Genomic DNA, 8,576 nt, shown 5'->3' with positions numbered 1-8,576 from the left:
CATAGAAGCAGTACCTATTGATCTTCTCACATTTGTATGATTTTGAACAGCTAGGTTGGCAGAAGCTGGGGCTAACAGCAGGAGCTCACCCCGTTCCCCACATTCGAACCACCAAGCTTTCAGTCAGCAAGTTCAGCAGCTCAGTGGTTTAACCTGCTCTGCCACCAGGGGCCCCCTAAGGCCCAATAATAATAATTATAATTATACCAAGTGACAGCCGCACTGGGGAAAAACAACAGGAAAAACTCAGCTGCTATGAAGACCTCAAAATCGAACTGCAAAGGGTCTGGCATAAACCAGTACAGGTGGTCCCAGTGGTCATTGGTGCACTAGGTGCCGTGCCAAAAGATCTCAGCCGGCATTTGGAAACAATAAACATTGACAAAATCACAATCTATCAACTGCAAAAGGCCACCTTACTTGAATCTGTGTGCATCATTCGAAAATACATCACACAGTCCTAGCCGCTTGGAAAGTGTTCGAATTGTGATTTTTTGATACGAAATCCAGCATATAGATCTCGTTTGCTGTGACATACTGTGCTTTTGTGTCAATATAATAATAATAATAATAATAATAATAATAATAATAATAATAATAATTTGTAGGCCTATCTCCCATCGACACTTCCACATAAAATCTGCTTTGAATTGGATTATATGGCAGTGTAGACTCAATGCAGGTCATGTGGATTATCTGCCTTGATACTCTGGATTATATGGAAGTGTAGAAAGGCCCTCATATCATGCAGTTCAAAGCAGATAATCTGGGATTCGATCCTGGGATATAGGGCAGTACAGAGCCAGCCTTAATCTCCTTCTACACTGCCAAATAATCCGTATTATCAAAGAAGAAAATCCACATTTACTATGCAGATTCAAAGCAGATAATCTGGATTTTATATGGCAGTGTAGAAGGGGCCTAAATTAACATGGAATCAAATTACTGTTAATACCAATTCTTAAAGGAGATATTTTAATCTGGGCTTTAATCATTACTGTTTTTAATGAATGCTGCTAATGTGTTCATGATAGTGTTTTATAGTGGATACATAACATAATGCAATAGATAACATTTATAAATATATACACCCTACTTGCCTCACTAGCAACAGAACCTCTGAGGATGACATTAGCCACAGATGCAGGTGAAACATCAGGAGAGAATGCTGCTGGAACATGGCCAGGCAGCCCAGAAAACTCACAACAACCTAGTGATTCTGGCCATGAAAGCCTTTGACAACACAGTAGATAATATAGGTTATATATATATAAAGGAATACATGGATAACATAGGTTATCTATGTAACATAAGGAGAGGAGAGCTGTGAAGACTTTTGGTTCTGTGCAGGAAGACTGAATTTCAATCTTTGGCAATAGTTCATAACTGCATCTCCATCTAAGCGAGTGGGTGGGCAGAGATGCTAGAAGGAGTGGGTGGCAATTACCACCGCCGTAATGATTTCAAGGTGACTCAGCTGGCCAAGTGGGGAATTGATCAGCTTCCATATGGCCGGACTATCCTTCTGGCGTTCATTCGGCAGAAATACCGCGTGATTCCAGACCAATTTGACACAGGATTAGAGCCAAGAGGACTCCTGCCATATTGAACTCTTGCAGCTGACTCACTCCCAGGTGCAGGCAAAGAGGAGCTGGCTTCGTGCAATGAAGTCCAGTGGTGACACAACATACTTGAGTCAACAGAGCTCCTGGGGAAGCGGATGCAGAGAGAGAAGGACAAGACTCTCTTTGGTGCCATTTCCCTTCTGTCTAATTTCTCCCAGGCATGTTTATAAAATCATAGAATCCTAGAGTTGGAAGAGACCTGGTGGGCCATCCAGTCCAACCCCATTCTGCCAAGAAGCAGGAAAATCACATTCAAAGTACCCCCGACAGATGGCCATTCAGTCTCTGCTTAAAAGTCTCCAAAGAAGGCGCCTCCTCCACACTCTGGGGCAGAGAGTTCCACTGCTGAACAGCTCTCACAGTCAGGAAGTTCTTCCTAATATTCAGGTGGAATCTCCTTTTCTGTAGTTTGAAGTCATTGTTCTGCGTCCTAGTCTCCAGGCCAGCAGAAAACAAGTTTGCTCCCTCCTCCCTATGACTTCCCCTCACATATTTATACATAGTCCTCATCATGTCTCCTCTCAGCCTTCTCTTCTGCAGGCTAAACATACCCAACTCTTTAAGCCGCTCCTTATAGGGCTTGTTCTCTAAACCCTTGATCATTTTAGTTGCCCTCCTCTGGACACATTCCAGCTTGTCAACAACTCCCTTAAAATGTGGTGTCCAGAGTTGGACACAGTATTCCAGATGTGGTCTGACCAAGGCAGAATAGAGGGGTAGCATGACTTCCCTGGATCTAGGCACTAGACTACTATTTATGCAGGCCAAAATCCCATTGGCTTTTTTTGCTGCCGCATGACATTGTTGGCTCTTGTTTAACTTGTTGTCCACAAGGACTCCAAGCTCTTTTTCACACATAATGCTCTCAAGCCAGGTATCGTCCCCCATTCTGTATCTTTGCATTTCATTTTTTTCTGCCTAAGTGGAGTATCTTGCATTTGTCCCTGTTGAACTTCATTTTGCTAGTTTTGGCCAAGCATCTCTCTAACCTGTGAAGATAATTTTTAATTCTGCTCCTGTCTTCTGGGGTATCGGCTATCCCTCCCAATTTGGTGTCATCTGCAAACTTGATGATCATGCCTCTAATTTTTAATGTTTAATTTATCCATTGCAAAGAGGAAGGAGCCACAGTGTGAGCCAAGCATTGTGCAAAGCAGCAGCCACCCCATGGCAGAGGAAAGAAGCTTACTAACATCCATAATTAATAATAACACTATCTAACATGATTTTTGTCCCTGGGCTATAAATATTATTTTCTAATTGATTTTATCATAAAAAAAAACATGGGAAAGGTTTATTAAACTGCAAAAGCATCCTGCTATAGCACATTTTGCAATAGTTTTGCAATGAATATCTCACCATTCTCAACCAATTCAACATGATGCAGGGAATGCCTTGGATGTAGCGTCCACATGCTTGTGAGAGGCAGGGCCAAAGACAAAAAAAGGGATAAAAATAGCAGGAAATATTAAAGTTTTGCTGTCAGTAGCTAATCCTTCCAAGAGGTATCGCGGTCTTTCAGAATGCAGCATGTGAAAGCAAAACCCAAAAGCTGAGAATCCACAAAATGATGGCGTCATATTAACAGTCCATTACCAGTCCCAGACATCGGTTAAGCATGGACACACTATAATGTCTGGTTGCCTGTTTCCTTTTCTATAAATAATTTCTTTAAACTATCATATTATATGACCCCTTTGCTTACATGAAGCATTCCTTAACCTTTCCCTCATTTAAACTTGCTTTATTTTAGCAAAGGAAAACAACATTTTCTTTAGTTGAAGCAATGCAATCAAAACTCAGAAGCTGCCCAAGCAGATGAAATCACCATTGGCTTCTCAAAGGCTGGTTGAGAGAGAAAGATCTTGAAATAGGAACATCAATGCTTTGAAGAATGCTGTTATGAGGAGGAAGCTGCCTCTTGGGAGGCTCAGTTGCATTCACAGATTTCAGAAGACAGGAAGGAAAAGTTATGATGTCATGCTAAAGGTTGGCTTCATCATTGGCAGCAACACTTCATATATCATCCTCTTTATTTCCTCAGTGCAGCTCTAGTACTACCCATGCACAACAAGAACTTTATCCGTAGGATAAGAGAAATTCAAGGTCGGCAGGCATATGACTGAGAAATGGAAGGTCGGCAGACATATGACACACATATATATATACACATACATACATACATACATACATACATATACATTCATACACCAGGCGGACCAAACTCAACTCGGTAAGGACTAAGATTCATTAGTAGTGATGGCATGCTTCCAAATGTTGGAAAACCAAGTGGGAATGGAAGTGTCAGACTTTCACCTGGAATCCTATGTATTTTGGGCACAGGATGTTGACAGGCTGTTCTCCCGTTTCCAAAACTGAAGAACATAATAATAATAATAATAATAATAATAATAATAATATCCCAGGTGACAGCAGGATTGAAGAGAAACAACTGGAAAAGCTGACATGATATGAGGATTTAAAGATTGAACTGCAAAGACACTGGCACAAACCAGTCAAGGTGGTCCCAGTGGTGATCGGCACACTGGGTGCAGTGCCAAAAGACCCTGGCTTGCATTTAAACACAATCGACACTGATAAAATTACCATCTGCCAGCTGCAAAAGGTCACCTTACTGGGATCTGCACACATTATTCACCGATACGTCACACAGCCCTAGACACTTTGTAAGTGTCTGACATGTGATCCAATACAGATACATTTAGAATGCAAGCAGAGTGATCTTGTTTGCTGTAGATTACAGTATACACATATACAGGTAAACATTCAATGCCTTTTACACAGTAAACAATAATGACATACAATACACCAAGGCAAAGATTTCCCTTTCCATCTCTGGCATCTGGAGCAGATGCTCAGCTCTGGCCCTGGGAGGTGCTCTTGTTCCATTTTCCACGCCGAGCAGCATGTAGATTCCTCCTGGTCGTGCTGCCGGCATGGGCACCTTTTACCTTCCTGCTAAGGCTGTACCTATTGATCTACTCACATTGCATGTTTTTGAACTGCTAAGAAAGCAGAAGCTGGGGCTAACAACGGGAGCTCATCCCAACCTGCAGCCTCGAACTGCTAACCTTTTGGTCAGCAAGTTTTTCTGCAGCTAGCAGTTTAACCCACTGTGCTATCATGGCCCCAGGCGAAGGGGAATAAAGGACTAATTTCCAGATTATACAGATACATTTTAGAATGCAATTTAGAAGATAATCCAATAAAAACAGCAATGATTACATGGGCAAAAGATTTAGAGGAAAATATTGATTTGGAAAAATGGGAATATTTATAAAAAAGAGGTTTTTAAATGTTCAGTAGCTGGGTCCATTAGAGAGAAAAAAAATTATAAAATGTTCTATAGAAGTTATAGAACTCCCATGGTGATAAGCAAAATAGATCAATCCCACCAGGGATAACACTGGAGATGCCAAATCCAGAAAGGTACCTTTTTCCACACTTGGTGGACTTGTGGGCTGGTATAGGGGGGTGAGTGTGGTAGGTAGATGTATTTGTATTATGTGTATTTGATGTATTTCTTTTGTTTTCTTTTGCATTCTGTGTATTACCTTTACAGAATAAAAACATTTATTTCCAAAAACAAAAACAAAACAAGAATGTTGACAAGCTGGAATATGTTCAGACAAGGGGGTAAAGGAGGCATCTATGCTGAACACTTAGATTGGAGTGTATTAGGCTCAGCGTATCATAGAGGTGGAAGTGACCACGAGGCCATCCAGCCCAACCCCCTGCCATGCAGGAAGCCACAACCAAATGGGCAGCGGTTCCCAACAACATCCAGCCAATAGCTCTCAGGGTTTTCCTGTTAATGTTTAGGTGGGATCTTTATTTCCTGCCATTTGAACCCATGGCTCCATTGTGTCCAAGTCTCCACAGCAGCAGGAAACAAGGTTGTCTTGTTTTAAAGCCACCTAAACTGGGCTCTACAGGCCAATGGGTATGTATTCTACGACAGACATCAGGAGAGCTGCAAGACCAAGAACAAGACATGGGAATAAAGACAAAAATCCACCCAGATTAAAAGTGTTCTTACCATACAACAAAGGAACCACTGACCGCATAGGGAAGCTGATGAAGAAATACAACCTACAAACTATCTACAGACCCACCAAGAAAATACAACAAATGCTACATTCAGCAAAGGATAAGAGAGATCTTCTAACCATTGCAGGAGTCTATCACATGCTGTGCAGCTGTGGACAAGTCTACATAGGGGCCACAAAATGCAGCAGCATTGCCCAGGCACAAAGCAAAGAACATGAAAGGCATTGCAGACTAATTCAACCAGAGAAGTCAGCCATAACAGAGCACTTGAGGAACCAACCTAGATACAGAATATTATTATTTAAGAATACAGAAATGCAGGGCCACTCTGACAACCATCATGCCAGTCTACACAAAGAAGCCATTGAAATCCGTATGAAGCACATGGACAATTTCAACAGAAAGGAGGGAACCATGAAAATGAACACAATCTGGTTACCGGTATTAAAAAAAAACCAAAACACTAGAATCAAGGCAGTAAATAAAGAACATCACTCAGAAACAGGAGAACTCCAGACAGCAAACAACTAAGTGGAAGTCAACACATCCCAAGAAGAGGGTGCCTCCAGGCAACAACAGCCAGGCTACCTCTACGTGGATACCCTCACTGATTGACTTTGCAGTTGCAAGGCTACTCAATGCTAATCAAGTTTGATAATTGCAATATTCATACTTGTTTAAAACTGACAAGGGTTTTTTCTTCCACCCTGGACATTATTCCACACGTATATACACACACATCACTTGCTTCACTGCGAACACATCCTCTGAATATGCCATTAGCCACAAATGCAGGCAAAACGTCAGAAGCGAATACTGCTGGAACATGGCCATGCAGTCCAGAATACTCACAGCAACCCCTTCCTCAATGTGACATCCTTTCACATATTTCAACATGGCTATCATGTCATCCTCTCAGCTTTCCCCCCCCTCCAACCTAAACATATCCAGCTCCCTAAGTTGTTACTGATAGAGCTTAATGGCACATGGGGCTGATTCAGCTTAACCTGGGGCAAGACTGCCTTCACATGGCCTTACCCTGAGTTAAGCCGAGCCGGGGGAAAGCCCAAATCTTAACTCAATAACAGTTCAAACAGGGCAGGATACTATACAGTATGGGTACATACAGATTCAGGCTCAGTGTCATCATCTGTGTTGCTTGTTTGGAAGCACCAAACGGCCGGAACACTTTGCTGAGATCACCCTGAAAATGGTACAAGGATGAGAGAATGTGTCTAACTGAAACACCTGCAGGCTTGTTTTGAATCTAAAACAGCAACGCCTGATGAATATGTTGCAATATCTTGGCATTGAACTCTTGACAAATCCCCACAAAGGATCTTGTCTGATCGTAGAGCACAAATGAGAGAGACCAACCCAGATCTGGAATATTTCAAACATAAAGGAAGGGTGTCTTGTCTAGTGTTACTAAAATAAGGAGCCATCAATTTAAAAGAGATATACATATATACATAAATATTTCCTAGCAATTCCCATAATTTTTTGGACTTATATTGGCAACTCAGCTCAATATAAGGCACAGAAGGTGTTTCTAATTCCACCCACAAGTTATTATTCTGACTTGTGGTTGCCGGCATCAACAAACCCACTCCCACTTTGTGACAAGTTGCAATTGGTGTGCAATAAGGGACCCTAGTAAAAATAAAATAAAAAAGAGCTGAATTATGTTTCCTGTCATGTTTTGCAGAGTGCCATTCTTGCCAGAAAGCTGTTGTTTATTCCTGACACAGTTGGTGTTTCCAGATGAATTGGTGCCTGGCTTTCTTTGTAATTTTCTTAATGAGCCAGGGACAAAATGTGATCATTCCATGGCTCTTGAAAAAGTGACTTTTACAAAACAGATGCAGCCAGCTGTTCTTGCTGTGGGCATACTGGTTGGAAATTGTTGAAATTTATTATTACGATCAATAGATCAGACAAAACAAGGCAAACCGAACAAACAATATCAATAATACAAAACACCATTCAATACAGGTATTTATTCATCGTGTCAGAAGCAAATTGCGAACAAAGTTATAATTAAAAAAAACCCCAAACAGAACAAAATAAAAACTTGGCATTACGCTAAATTTCCTTTGACCAGAAGCTTGCCATTTGGAGTGCCTTTGTTGTTGCTGTGAGAAGGTCCTCCACTGTGCATATGGCAGGGCTCAGACCGCATTGTATTATTATTATTATTATTAAACTTTATTTATACCCCATCACCATCTCCCCAAGGGGACTCATGGTGTCTAATATGAGGCCAAGCCCAGCAATTACAATAAAGCAAAATAAAATACATACTACAAATAATAACATCAAAAAATACAACCAATAACACAATAGGGTAAACACAGGATACAAGATAAAATAATAAGAATTGAGTGCAGTGGGCTGAGCCAAATGCAAGGGATAAAATTATAAAACCCTGGGTGAGATAGATAAATAGAGTAGTGTAACTGGTGGGTGATTCGGATGGGACAAACAATGGGGTTTAATTTCACTAAGGGATGAGATAAAGCACATAAAAAGGACATCTTGGTATGAGACGGCCATGGTACAGGGGTTTGTTGTTCATTCAGTAAGTGGTCTGTGGTTTGCTCTTCTCCACACTCACGTGTCATGGATTCCACTTTGTGGCTCCACTTCTTAAGGTTGGCTTTGCATCTCGTGGTGCCAGAGCACAGTCTGTTCAGCACTTGGGAAGGAATTTCACTGGAGCATTGCAGCCCACCAATGTTCAGCACCTTCCAAGTCGCCCAGTCTTCTGTGAGCCCAGGAGGGAGTTTCTTATCTGGTCTCAGCCACCGGTTGAGTTTTTTAGTTTTAGCTTGCCACTTTTAGACTCTCGCTTACTGATTTAAGGTGTTGGCATGCTGG

This window comes from Anolis sagrei, chromosome X (genome assembly GCF_037176765.1).
Source record: "Anolis sagrei isolate rAnoSag1 chromosome X, rAnoSag1.mat, whole genome shotgun sequence".
Lineage (NCBI taxonomy): Eukaryota > Metazoa > Chordata > Lepidosauria > Squamata > Dactyloidae > Anolis > Anolis sagrei.
This window is presented reverse-complemented; position numbering follows the sequence as displayed.